This window comes from Corapipo altera, unplaced genomic scaffold (genome assembly GCF_003945725.1).
Source record: "Corapipo altera isolate COAL_440 unplaced genomic scaffold, ASM394572v1 126, whole genome shotgun sequence".
Lineage (NCBI taxonomy): Eukaryota > Metazoa > Chordata > Aves > Passeriformes > Pipridae > Corapipo > Corapipo altera.
Genome location: NW_020884937.1, coordinates 2,466,142 through 2,480,183, shown reverse-complemented (window position 1 = coordinate 2,480,183; position 14,042 = coordinate 2,466,142). Strand labels below are relative to the sequence as shown.

The following is a 14,042-nucleotide window of genomic DNA, read 5'->3' as shown; positions in this document are numbered from 1 at the left end:
CTAAAGCCTGGAGGTCTCCCCCATCCCACTAATCCATCGGACAGCTCCATTTGGATGCACTGCTGATACCAAACCATTAGGTCATGTGGAAGCCACGCTGACTCCACACAAAGCCATCTCGGGTACAGATAAATCCATACAGCTGCCAGGGCTTTAAAAATAAAGAATTCAAGTCCCAGCACAGAAGGAACTGGGGGAAACGTGGCGGCCTCTGCGAGCTGGGAGGTCAAACTAATTGATACAGCGCTTTGTTCTGGTGTTACAGCGGTGAATCTGCAGCTGAGGCTCCGGAGCAGAATGATAATGGCAGGGAGAGCAGTGCCAGGAAGGAAAAGCCGAGCAGTTGGCAGAGCCGTGGCTGCGATGGGGCGGGGAATTCTCAGGAGATCTGATTAGGCAAAAGGGAGCAGCTCCCTGAGCTTGAACCTGGGGGAGGAACGGAGAATCCTGGGAACAAAAGAGGGCACGGAGGAATTCAGGTCAGCAGGTCCAGGGAGATGATTCTCCCCCTCTACCCTGCCCTCATGAGACCCCACCTGGAGTTCTGTGAGCAGCTCTGGAGTTATCAGCAGAAGATGGACATGGATTTGTTGGAATGAGTTCAGAGGAGGCCACGGGGATGCTCTGAGGGCCTGAGCCCCTCTGCTCTGGAGCCAGACTGGGAGAGCTGGGGGTGCTCACCTGGAGAAGAGAAGGCTCCAGGGAGAGCTGAGAGCCCCTTCCAGGACCTGAAGGGGCTCCAGGAGAGCTGGAGAGGGGCTTGGAACAGGGGATGGAGTGACAAGACTAGGGGGAATGGCTTCAAACTGCCAGAGAGCAGGGTTAGATGGGATATTAGGAAGCAATTCTTCCCTGTGAGGGTGAAGAGGTCCTGGCACAGGTTGCCCAGAGAAGCTGTGGCTGCTCCATCCCTGGAAGTGTTCGAGACCAGGTTGGACGGGGCTTGGAGCAACCTGGGCTAGTGGAAGGTGGATTGGAACAAGATGAACTTTGCAGTCCTTTCCAACCCAAACCATTCCATGACTTTATAATTCTACGGAATTCTGGCTTGTGGATACAGGCAGGATGGATTCCTGCGGGGAGTTCCTGCAAAGAAGTGGGAGGTTTCCATAGGAGGAATGAAGGAGCGCCAGAAGTCCTCGACTGGCACAGTGTGCTTAGAGAACAGCAGCAACAAAACATGCAGTGCCTCCTGGTAGCAGCCCCAGTAATAACCATCAAGATTAATATTGATGTTGATATAAATAAAGCTATATGCAATTATGATCAGCTATGGTCAGGAAGGTATTATTTTTCCGGGATTGAACAATTAAGTGCAGTGTGTGCACTTACAGACAGAGAATGTCGGAAGGGAAGGATTTATATTGTTTTCTGAAACGTTCAACACTGGCCACTGTCAGAGACAGGAAACTGCATTGATCTGTTTGGGAATGACAATTTCTCTTCCCTGCAACAGCAGCAAAATGTTTGTGCTGGGAGTTCAGCGCTTTGGCCTCACTTAATTCAATATTGAAAGATTGTGGTGGGCACAGATACATAAAACTGCTGGCGTGATGTAGTGAGAATCTTGTTTATGCCTCTGTATGGAAGGAGTTTGTCTTAGGATAAGGCAGGAGCTTAAAGTAAAAGCTGAATGTAAACATGGAAATAAAATGTAAATCAGGGATCAGCCAGTTTCCAGTCTGCTCCCCTGCAGTGCAAGCCAAAACTTCCCTCTCAGTGTGAGAAATTAGGGCTGGCCACATATGAAACCACGCAGAGATTTCCAAAATCATAGAATGGTTTGAGTTGGAATGGACCTTTTAAAGGTCATCTTGTTCCAACCCCCTGCCATGGGCAGGGACACCTTTCACTAGACCAGGTCGCTCCAAGCCCTGTCCAACCTGGCCTTGGACTCCCAGGGATGGGACAGCCACAGCTTCTCTGGGAAACAAGACTCTTCCAATGTCACTTGCACTTATGGCATTTATCTGAGTAAACAATATAAACCAGCAATAAACTGCCCCTCCCAAAAAATACCCCCAAACTCACAAATCCAAGACCCCTCCAAACAGATGATTTTTTTTTTTTTTTTACTTCAGAAATATCACAAATCCTCAGCTATTGGTGCCTCAGGAAGGTTAAGCAGGATGAACCTGAACTGGAGAGGTGTCATCTCGGTGAAATATCCTGTACCCACAGCTTGTCATAGGTGTCCTGATTAAATTGTGTGCACTTGTCAGTTGAAGAGAGATATCTGTTGTTGTTCTGATGGATTATGGATCAGCTGGGAAATCAGTTGTGTCACATTCTGCTACACCCAGATTTAGCCCTGGTGCTCAAATCTGTCAAGTGTTTACTCAGGGTAACTTGAGGGCCTTTGGGAGAATAATAATGAATAACTGAGCTTTTTACCATCACAATAATAATGGAGTTTTGGTGGTGAATTAAGGAACAGAATGGGAGAAAATTCAGCCATGAAGCTGTTGCTGCCAGTTAGTACATAACTAAATAGTCAGATATGGAAGTGTTAGTGGATCTGGGTAAACAAAGGAGTGATATAATCACACAGTGTCTATAAACATAAATCAGGATCAATAAAATACTTGCTGCATGGATTCAGCCTCAGATTCTGAGGCAAGAAACAGCTATAAACCCATAGATAGGTTTGTTTATAAACCCCAGGGAACTGGTGTTGTTTAGTCCAGGGTAAAGGAGGCTCAGGGGGGACCTTCTCACTCTCTGCATCTCCCTGACAGGAGGGGGAGCTGTGGGGGGATTGTCGGGCTCTGTTCCCAGGGATCAAGTGACAGGACAAGAGGAAACTGCCTCAAGTTGTGCCAGGGGAGGTTCAGATTGGATATTGGGCAAAATTTCTGGATGGAAAGGGTTGTCAAGCATTATTACAGGCTGCTCAGGGAAGTGGCAGAATCACCAGCCCTGGAGGGATTTAAAGGACGTGTAGATGTGGCACTTGGGGTGGTTTAGTGGTGGCTTTGGCAGTGCTGGGTTAATGGTTGGACTTGATGATCTTAGAGGTCCTTTTCCAACCTAAACCATCCTATGATTCTATTCCACAGTTCTCTGTTCCTGGGCTTTTAGATCTTGGCTGCACTAGAAAATATCTCTACCACATTCTGTTGAGTGCTGGCCAGTCCAGTGCTGGTGGCCAACATGTGCAGAGGTGGCCAGACTGAGAGGCACAGAGTAGAAAAAGGCTCTGACTACAATTTCTGAGCCAAATCCAAGCACTGGATGCACTTGGGTCTAGTTAAAACATATGGGCCAAGGAAAATAATTGGAAAACCTCATTGGAGGGTATTTAATCTCATCTCCATGGGCACGTTTTCTCCTGCGTGCCCTGCTGGCACTGACAAGTAAGATGTGGCTGAATCAAATTCTCCTGGCATTGCAAGTGGAAATAAACTGTGTCCCCTAATTTTCAGGGAAAAACAATTAATTGAAAAAAACCTGTGTCTCTGCCTTAATTTTCTTCCTATTTTCCTCACCACATCAATCATTTTCCTCCTCTCAAGTCAACCTCTGCTGTTGACTTGTCTGAAACAATTGTAGGATGAAACTGCTGTCAGAAACCACCTTCTGATGCTTGGCCTGACTGACCCCTGGCAGGAACTCACTCCCACCCTCTGTACACCTTTTATTTGTTGTTCTACTTACAGGGAAATGAAGGGGAAAGCCATAAAAATAACGAGCACGTAAACAACTCTGCCGGGGAGCAAACAGCTCTGAGGAAGAGCCGTGAAAAAACACACGGAGCAGAGAAAGTCTCCCCAGATAAATGTGACTATTTAGGGCACCCAGACAGTAATTGCTGTGTTTGCAAAAGTCAATGTGAATGTACCACGTTATTCCCAGCAAACATCGTGTTCAGTGGATGCAGCCCATTTTCTGTTCCCCAGGATGGTGATTTTCTTATGGTTTGTTCTCTCCCTAATTGTCCAGACTTTCCAAGTAATTCTCCTGTTTCTTTGGCCTCTCACTTGTGGTTTTATAGGTTGTTACAAGCGCTGGTGAAATGTGATGTGTGAAAACTGAGAGGAGTTAATTTGGAGTGGGTGTAACGGGAGTGCTGTAGTGCCATGGTTGGATGAGCTTTGTCCTAGAAGGCAAGTTTCTGGGAGAAACAATATCCATGAGCAGAGACATCATTTGCTGAGGGCAATGAAATGTGGGCTCTCGGGAGGAAAACTGAGAAAACAAAATTGAAACCACTTCTAAGCCTGAACCTTCCTCCCTGGCTGCTGGGATTTGTATAAATGCAAATGCGCCGTCATTTCCTCCATCCTTCCGTGCTTAACACCCACCAAATATCCTCCTGTTTGGCCACTGTTTGTTCTGCAGGATGCAAGGGATGTGTGGGCATCTCTCAGGAAGCAGCTCTCTGGCTCAGACTGCACAGAGGTGGATGTGGGAGCAAGATGGGAGAGTTTCTGTGAGGGTTGAGAGGCCCTGGCACAGGTTACCCAGAGAAGCTGTGGCTGCCCCTGGATCCCTGGAAGTGTCCAAGGCCAGGTTGGACAGGGCTTGGAGCAACCTGGGCTAGTGGAAGATGTCCCTGCCCATGGCAGGGGTTTGGAACAAGGCAATCTTTATGTTCCCTTCCAACTCAACCCATCCTGTGACTGTGGGATTGTTCAGGGCCAATTTTTACTGTGTTCTTTTGCACGTCTTTATTGAGACGAGTCGCTCTGTAGATCTGAGGCAAAGCTGCTCCTCTTCCTCATCAGCAAAGGAATCAACTGGGTAGCAGATGACTCACCTTCTCCTGCTGCACCACTGCCAGGGAACATCTGTGCTACCATCACCTCCAGATGCTCGTCTCCCGAGGCCAACCCCAAATGATCCTAATTCAATTAAATCGAATTAAAATCTATGGGCTTTTTGAAGCAAAGAAGGCTGTGGAGCTTTTTTAAAATACTTCATATTTTTTGCTCTACTCTCCCATTATTATATCTACAAATTACCTTTGTTTTGGAGAACAAGCTGGGATTTTCCATTATCCCAAAATTTCAAAACTTTAAACCTCATATTTCACATGTTGTGGCAAAGCACTTCCCAAAGGATGGTTAAATGTGGCACTTGAGGACATGGTTTAGTGGTGAACTGGGTTGACAGTTGGACTGAATGATCTTAGGCATCTTTTCCAACCCAAACCATTCCATGAGGCATCTCAAAGGTTGCCTCCCTGCAGAGGTGGGGTGAGCAGTAACACCACTGTTACTCACTGGATGAGCAGAGTTACACCACGTAGTGTCAGTGTAGGTGCCACAGTCCTTCCTCCTGTGTTATACCTGTCCCTGGGATTCATTAAACAGCAGCACATCAGAGGGGCTGTTAGCTCTGATTCTCTCAGACCTCAATTCCCCCTCCTAATTACAACTTTTGATAAGCTTTTGTAAAATTTGCAGCTCTCCATTCCTGTGCATTCAGCGTGACAGAGCTACAGCAGCAGGGTGTATTTGTGTGGTGGATGATGTTGTTTCTCCAAAGAGCTAATCCTAAAAATCCTCAGGGGGAAAAAAAACCCTTCTTTGAACATTATAAAATTGCATATTTGCCTACTGCTAATTAAGCAAATATAACCTCCAGTCTGAATCTTCTTGGAGACTGGGGATGAGAAAAATACCCTGAGAGCAGGTGGGGAAGGGTTAACAAAGGAAACTCCTGCTGTGGAATTGAAATATTCTTTCTGGCTGGGAGAAAGCAGGAGCACTCATCAAGCACACAGGCTCTTCATTTGGTGTCTGACAGTGCCACAGGGGACAGGGAGATGCTGCAAACCAAGGTCACTCCTCCCTCTTTGAAGGGATGAATTCCTACGTGCTGGCACTGGGGTTGGACCTCCAGCTCAGCCAGACCCATCAGTGACACACGGCAGGCAAAAAACCCCTGAAAAAGGCAGAAGTATCAGGGCCCAAATCCTCAGACACAGAGAGCTGAAAAGGATGAGGAAATTATCCAATCTGACCTCATTTGGGACTGGATTTTCCCCAATTATTTCTCCATAGAGTCTGACAATTGTCATTTAAGGGGGCACTAAAAGTCAGTAGCCTGGGGATGGCAGCCAAATTAAAATTCCACCTTCTCAAGCTGCGAATCAGAGGAGAAAATTAAACAGGTTTTAGGATCAAATTCTACAAGGAATTACATATGTACATACCCAATGGACTAGATGGACATATATAAAGCAGTGAGGATGCTCAGACAGTAGTGGGAACGCTTCTCCATGGCTGTCTGTACTGTTCAGCTGTTGGCATTGCTTTGGGGTGGTGTTGGGATCTGCTGACTGACCCAGGCATGGTCTGAGAAGGTTGTGGGCCAGCAGCTCTTGCTGGTCAGCAGAAGGAAGAATCCACCCTGTCCTGGGGGAAGAACAGGAACAGAGATAAGTCACATCAACAGGAGCCCTGATCTCAGGTCAGAGGATGAACCCTGCCCTTCTTTATTTACAGGTATGGATATAATTGATCAGCCTATTTCTGGGCCAAAAAAATGCCTGAGTATTTAAACTACATCTTGCCAATGCTTTTCAGATGCCACAGCACCACCTGAGGAGGAGGAAGAGGAGGAGGAGCAATTATGTCTTTATGGAGGGAGAACTGTCATAACATTTATCCAGAGCTGAATGACCTGTTCCCAAGAAATAGCAAAGCTCTCCAGTAACAAGCAGATGGCAATTTTTAAAGCCTGAAGATGCTGTGATTTACAGGGGGAGCCAGAACAGAGAGAGAGGGAGGCTCTGTGTTAAGAAGAACAAACCTGCAACCAGCTCCCTCACAGACTCCACGAAGTCCTGGTCAGCTTGGGAAGCTCCTGGCCTGTGTCTGATCTGAAGTGTTAATATAGCATGACAAGAGGATGTTCAGAGTGAGAGGAGGCTTTCACTGGGATTTTGCATGTGCCACTGAGCTCTACAACCCCCTCCCTTCTCCTCAAGAAGGAGCTGTGGCTGCCTGTGCTGGAGGGAGCTCTGACAGCAGTTCAGTCATAGCCTTGGGTCGTTTTGCTCTGCTGGGAGTGTGTGGGAGGACCTGCTGTGGGAAGACACATTTGGGTTTGGATCAGGGTTGGTTTTGGGGTTTGGCAGAGTTAGACGAGATATGAGGAAGAAATTCTTCCCTGTGAGGGTGGGGAGGCCCTGGCACAGGTTGCCCAGAGAAGCTGTGGCTGCCCCATCCCTGGAAATGTTCAAGGCCGGGTTGGACAGGGCTTGGAGCAACCTGGGCTAGTGGAAGGTGTCCCTGCCTGTGGCAGGGGCTGGAACTGGATGAGCTTTAAGGTCCCTTCCTAACCAAACCATTCCATGATTCTGTGATAAGAAGGCTGCCATGAATGTTTCCTGGACCCTTCTCCAGGTAAACGCCCCAAGCTCTCCCAGCCTGTCTCTGAGGGTTTCCAGCCCTCAGAGCATCTTCATGTATCTTTGAAGGGTCAATGCAGGACACAAACATTGCCACATCACTACCCTTGTGGCTGCCCCACTGGTTTGATCCCAACAAAGGCAGAGCCTCTTGGGAGCATCTACACAGTGCTGCACCCTGAACTGGTGGCCCTTGAACACCTCGAGGTGAGTCCAGCCCACGAGGACTGTTGTTTGCACGCCAGGCATTTCACACCACCTGCCTCTCCAAAGCAGGACCTTTGTGAGGTGTGGGGACAAACAGTGATGGGGGAGGAGGTGACTGTCACAGCCCTGAGTGCACCAACAGGTTCTGCAACCTCCTCCCTGCCCCTCCTGCCAGTGCTCAGGGTCAGCCCTGACGTAGGGGCAGCTGTAACCTTGGATCTGCTATGGAAATGTGAGAATTCCTGCTCGGTGGTTTTGCCCATGAACCCTCCAGCCCTCGACTTGAGAGCTGTGTTTCAGCACAAGCTCTTGCCCCCTCTCCTTGCCTGAGCTGGGGGGCAGGTCTGACCCTTCCCTACCCTGCAGGTCTGACCCTTCCCTGCCCTGCAGGTCTGACCCTTCCCTGCCCTGCAGTCCTTTCTGGCAGAGGGAAGGAGGAAGAGGAAGGTCAGAGTAATATAATAAAAGTCGAAGCTTATTGCCATTCCGTTCATTTCACTATTAAAATGGTGGGATTCTTTGCCAGCATAAATGCTTAATTGATTATTAATTCCCTTTCCAGAGGCATCGTGTCCTTTAGTCCCTGTTTTGCATGGACTGCAAATGGAGCACAGAATGAAACCCCAGTGATGGGGCTGCATTTGTCAAAAAGCACATCTGCCTTCTTGCTTATGCTGGTCAGGCTTTTAAAAGTCAAAGTACTCGGGGCACCCTGCTGATAAAAATATTCCGAGCTGCTGCTTGACTCCGGGGTGGAGGTAATGTGAAACCTCCTCAAAGCAGCACCGACTTAAACTCTCTCACCTCCTCCTGCCCCCTCCTTTGGTTGCACCACATGCCCTGAGGCTCTGCTCTGAACTGAGCACGGAGCTGACAGGGCTTAGAGAGAGGAGTAGGTGCATGCCCTCTGTTTTCTGACTCCATTCTCTGATTTGTCTCTCAGCTCTCCTCACCAAAACCACCGTGTCAGAGCGGGACGGGGATGAACAGCGAGGTGTGGGAAGACTTCAAGCCACCTGTGTCGCTTTGACCTCCTGTGAGACCTGGGCAGAAAGCAAAAAGCTGCTGGGAGCTGCCTGGAGGATCCCTCTGCTTGCTTTGTCCTTGGAATGTGAGCTGGGGAGTGAAAGAAGAGGGGAAGCCCAGAGGCTTGCTCAGGGTGCAGCAGACAGTGGCAGTAGGAGCAGTGGAAACAGTCTGAATGTAAATCATGGGTAAGACACATGAGAACTCAGGGTAAATTCATAATTAAAAAAAGAACCCCAACCGACGAACATATGCCAGAAGGTCAGTGTGCATTTGCATATTTCAATATTAATACAGAGGAAGAAGAGATGGTTTTCATGCTGTGCACAGCTGAGCTGTGGAACTCCCTGCCAGAGGTTGTGGGTGTAGGAAACTTACCTGGGTTAAAAGAGAAATTAAGACAGCACTTTAGAGAGATCTCTTGAGGATTACCAAGTAAAAAAAAAAAAACACATCAGGGTCATGAAATCATCTGAGATGAAAGTAGTTGGAAGCTCAAGTTGGCTGGGGGAATTATCACTTATTCTTTGACATCTGCTTATGGACACTACTGAAAACAGAGTAGTGGACTACTTGTGCCTTGGGTCTGAATCAGTATTCCTGCCCTTTGCCCTTATGACAGGATTTATTTATGAACAAGAAACCGTTAAGATGAATATGACTAAGCTGAATAATTATTTAATGACTCTTCTCGTATTAAAACAAACCTGATATGCTGAGAACATTGAAAGAAGCCAACATTACACTTCTTAGGTCTATGTAATGGGATGCATTCAATTCAGGGAGAGCAGCCAGACAGATAAACCTCCCACGTGTTCATCAAATGCTCACAAAATTGAGGATTTACATTACAAATCATGACATGTTCTTCTATAATAACATAGAGCAAATAGAAGGATTTACCTCCTGTTACAACATTAAATAAGCTGTTCTGGAGGTTAACAAACCGACTTCCCAAATTCCTAGGAAATGAAAATTTAAGGCTTTTCTTCCTGCGTTTCTCCATCACGGGTGTTTTGGGAGGTAATGAAATGAGCACTGTGATGTGATTCAGAGACCAGCATTACTGTGGGAATGTAGAGTTCAGCCAGGGGCTTTCACTGATGTGGTGGTGACACAAAATGTTTGGAGACATGACTCGTGACAGGGTCTCCCTGCTGAGAGAAATGTGGCTGCTGCAAAGAAACACTGGCTACAGACCAGGGCCTTGAGCTACCTGGCCTTGCCAGCCACTATCAGAGGAGTGTCGTGATCCATCATAAAATCATGGAATCATTTAGGTTGGAAAAGACCTCTGAGATCATTGAGTCCAACCGTTCACCCAGCACCGCCGTGTTCCCCACTAAACCATGTCCCCAAGTGCCACATCCACACACCTTTGGAACACTCCCAGGGATGGTGATTCCATTGCTTCCCTGGGCAGCCTGTTCCAATGCCTGACTACCCTTTTGGTGAGGAAATTTTTTCCCAGTGTCCAACCTAAACCTCCCCTGGTGCAACTTGAGGTCATTTCCCTTGGTCTTGTCACTCGTTACCTGGAGAGGAGACCAACCCCCACCTGGCTACGACCTGTCTTGGATAAGATATCAAATCTTCACTCAGAAAATGACTGATATCTCCTCCAGCATCTTTTCACTGAGGCTGTTGTTCCTGGACAGGTATAAATTTGAGCATGCAGAGGAGGTTTTAATCTTACACTCTTTCTCCATTTAGCTGATGTTTTGGATTCACTGTTTGCATATCTAAGATCATAGAATCCAAGAATGGGTTTGGAAAGGACTTTGAAGACCATCTTGTTCCACCCCTTGCCATGGGCAGGGACACATTCCACTATCCCACATTGCTCCAATCCCTGTCCAGCCTGGCCTTGGACACTTCCAGGGATCCAGGGGCAGCCACAGCTTCTCTGGGCAACCTGTGCCAGGGCCTCCCCACCCTCATAGCCAAGAATTTCTTCCCAATATTTCATCTAACCCTGCTGTCTGGCAACGGGAAGCCATTCCCCCTTGTCCTGTCCCTCCATCCCTCGTCCCCAGCTCCTCTCCAGCTCTCCTGGAGCCCCTTCAAGCACTGGAAGGGGCTCCAAGATGTCCTTGGAGCTTTCTCTTCTCCTGGATGAACACCAGAGGTGCTCCAGCCCTGTGATCAACTTAATGGTAAGCATAGAATAAATATTTAGCTTAAAAGATAAAGATTTATAACTGGTTTTTGCTTCCTCTTCAGTTCTATTCTGTCCTGTTGTTCACTGTAGGTCAAGAAGCTACTCCAGCAGCAGAAGCAGAGGGTGGTACAGCAGAGATCGCTCAAGGAGTCGAAGCAGTTCTTACCACAGTTACAAGAGTCATAGGGAAGAATTTCTTCCTAATCTCTACTCTCCCCCTGCCCTCAGACACACAGCAGTGGTTTAACTCTGCTATTCAGTCACACACGAGGTGCATCCACACACCATAAATAAGAGTTTGTGAAATGCAGAAAGACTGCCAGAGCCTCCTTTTTCAGACTTGGGTGTACCTTTCCTTTTAAGCAGAGCTGTGTGCTGTCAGCTGGATAATTCACAATTGTTTACCTTGGAACCAGCACTGTGGCCTTTTAAGCCCAGGGTTTGTGCCCAGCCCTCCTGCTCACTCAGGAAGTGTTGGGGAAGACATTTGAGCTCCAACAAGCCATAATGTCTATTTTAACACAACCATCAAATGCCAACTTCTATTCACCCAGAAAGCTGTCAAGGGTTTTGCATGTCAGTGTGTTTTCTTCTGGTTTAATTTAAACCTCTTAGGGTAAGTCTCAGTATTTGCCATGCTCTGTTCTTTCCTACTCATGGCTGGGATCATTAAATCCTAAGGAAATCCTGATGGCAAGCAATCTAATAAAGCAGTCCTTTGTTTTGTGGTTGGCATGATAATTTGAATAGAAGGTCAGGCAAAAAATCATGTTTTCCTGAGTGGGTGAGCACCCTGCCTCTTTCTTACCCCCATGCCACGGCCATAAGAAGTGAATTTGCATTTAATACAAGAGATGAAAGTGTAAAAACTCATTCAGTGGGTTATTTTCACAGCAAAGCACTGCTGGCTGGCACTTCCACAGCTTCACAGGGATTTAGGGACTACTGCAGGAGTTTGTACAATCCCCTTGGCTGGGCTGCCTGACCCTGCACCGACCCACTCTAGAGAACCTTGAGGAAGGAGACTTTAAAATATATTCAAACCTTAAAACATATATTTAATTTATCTGCTTTGCCACCTCTTATCCACGTGACTTGGCATCCTTTCCATCACTTGACATTCAGGATTAGGAAAGTGGCCTGGCTACATGGTAAACTGGGAGCTGCTGCAATTTCAGACTGTGCCCTGGGTTTGCTTGGATTTTTGTTTGTTTGTTTGTTTGTATTGATTAACACAAGATTCTTCCAACACTCCAGTATTCAGTGGTGCATGATTATGTTTATTTTCTTTACTCTACAGTTTTCACTTTGACATAAGGATTTTCTGCTTCAAAATGGAAGCAAAGACTGGCTTCAAATTCCCTGGCAAAGCTTCTCATATGGGATACAGATCATCTCAGCTTATCTGGCTCAAGCCTGTCTGCACATAACCTTGTTTTCCTTGGAAGTTCAGTGTGTGCTTCATTGTTCACATTGCTCACAGTTGGAGCTGTGGCAAGAGAAAAATCACCTTATTGCATCTCTTCTGCACCACTGGGCAGATCACTGCTGATGTAGATGGGAACATTTGTTCCTTATAATTGTTTGGATTCAGCCTTCAACCTGGAAGTGTCCAAAGCCAGGTTGGACAGGGCTTGGAGCAACCTCCTCTAGTGGAAGGTGTCCCTGCCCAGGGCAGGGGTTGGAACTGGATGAGCTTTAATGTCCCTTCCAACCCAAACCATTCTGGGATTCTGTAACACAAATGGGAGCACAGATGCAGCAACTGCTCAGCAGTCAGTGTACCCACTGTGTTGTGAACTTGCTTGGTCATCAGATTCCTAAGAAAGGTCTAAAAACTGGAGGAAAAAACCTACCAAGCCACTTTAAGTAGTGACAGCAAAGAGGGAGCTGTTCCCTTCAAAGGCAGAGTGAATGAGATCAAATTACACCAAAACACATCCTGCATGGCTTCAAGAAGTCTTTGGAATTAAGCTCATCTATTGCTGTTCCCCAGCAGCCCAAAAACATCCTTTTTCCCCACACGACCAACAGGAAGATTCCAAGGAAACCCTCAGCAGGGATGGAATCAGATCTGTGAAAGAATACAGACTTGCAGGAGTATGGTGTTTTCCTGAGAAGTGGAAGCTGTTAGAACAGCAGATAATGTGTCTATGTCAAGATTTTTGGAATTCAGAGCTCCCATGTTCAATAGTGATTTATTGTTTACTATCTTTATTCTGCTGTTTTTTCAGATGAATGTCCTGGGAGAAGAGTTTGTGATGTGTTATTGCCCCAACACTCACAATGAGAATCACAGAATTGTATCAGAGAGTGGTTTGGGTTGGAAGATCATTAAAGCTCATCCAGTTCCACCCCCTGCCATGGGCAGGGACACCTTCTACTGTCCCAGGTTGCTCCAAGCCCATCCAACCTGGCCTTGGACACTTCCAGGGATGGGGCAGCCACAGCTTCTCTGGGCAACCTGTGCCAGGGCCTCACCACCCTCACAGCCAGGAATTCCTTCCCAATATCTAATCTAAATCTCTCTTCTTTTAATTTCAAACCATTCCCCCTTGTCCTATCTCTATCTGACCATGGGAAAAGCTACTCTGCCACTTTTTTATAACCCCTTGTAAGCACTGAAAGGCTGCCATGAGGTTTCCCTTGAGCCACCTCTTCTCCAGGCTGAACAACCCCATGACCATGAACAACCTCAAGGATCAGGGGTTGATGTCAGATGTGGGACCTCCTGACTTGTCTCTATGCCTGGCACCCCCAGGAGGAAGGAAGATGGCAAATGTGCTTTGTATCCCAGCTCATCTTGTGCAGCAGCTCCTAATTAAAAAGAGAAATCCATCTGTCACTTGGGATGTAGAGAGTCCATCCTGAAGCACCAGCACAAGATCTGAGCTACAGAGCTTGGTTTTGTTTCACCCAAGAGATCGCAGAAGGTGATCTGGCTGTGGTGTCCCAGCTCTGTGAATGTATCACTGGGAAAATCCCACTGTTTCCCCCCTTCTTTGGCTGCTGCTGGTGCTCCAGCACGGCTCCCACTGCTCAGCTGGATGAGTACTCCCATCCTCAGGCCCCGAACCCCATCCCCCTCTCCATACCCCAGCCCCAGCCTCATCCCCATACCTACAGCCCATCCCCACACTCCACTCTCATTCCCATCCCCATCCCCATCCTCAGTCCCATTCCCACACCCTATCCCCATCCCCACACTTCATTCCCATCTGCATCCCAATCCCCATTCTCAGCCCCACCCCCATCCCCAGCTGCAGCCTCATCCCCATTCCAACCCCC

At 47.5% G+C, this 14,042-nt stretch overlaps 1 long non-coding RNA gene across 1 annotated transcript; it reads right to left on the bottom strand.

The window, feature by feature from the left end:
* Window positions 1-12,045: 12,045 nt before the first annotated feature.
* On the bottom strand, window positions 12,046-13,848 carry LOC113955322. Its single transcript, XR_003530493.1, has 3 exons — window positions 13,742-13,848; window positions 13,449-13,571; window positions 12,046-12,243 (listed from the first exon to the last, which is right to left on the bottom strand). It is a non-coding gene; the product is annotated as an uncharacterized LOC113955322 (long non-coding RNA).
* Window positions 13,849-14,042: the final 194 nt, after the last annotated feature.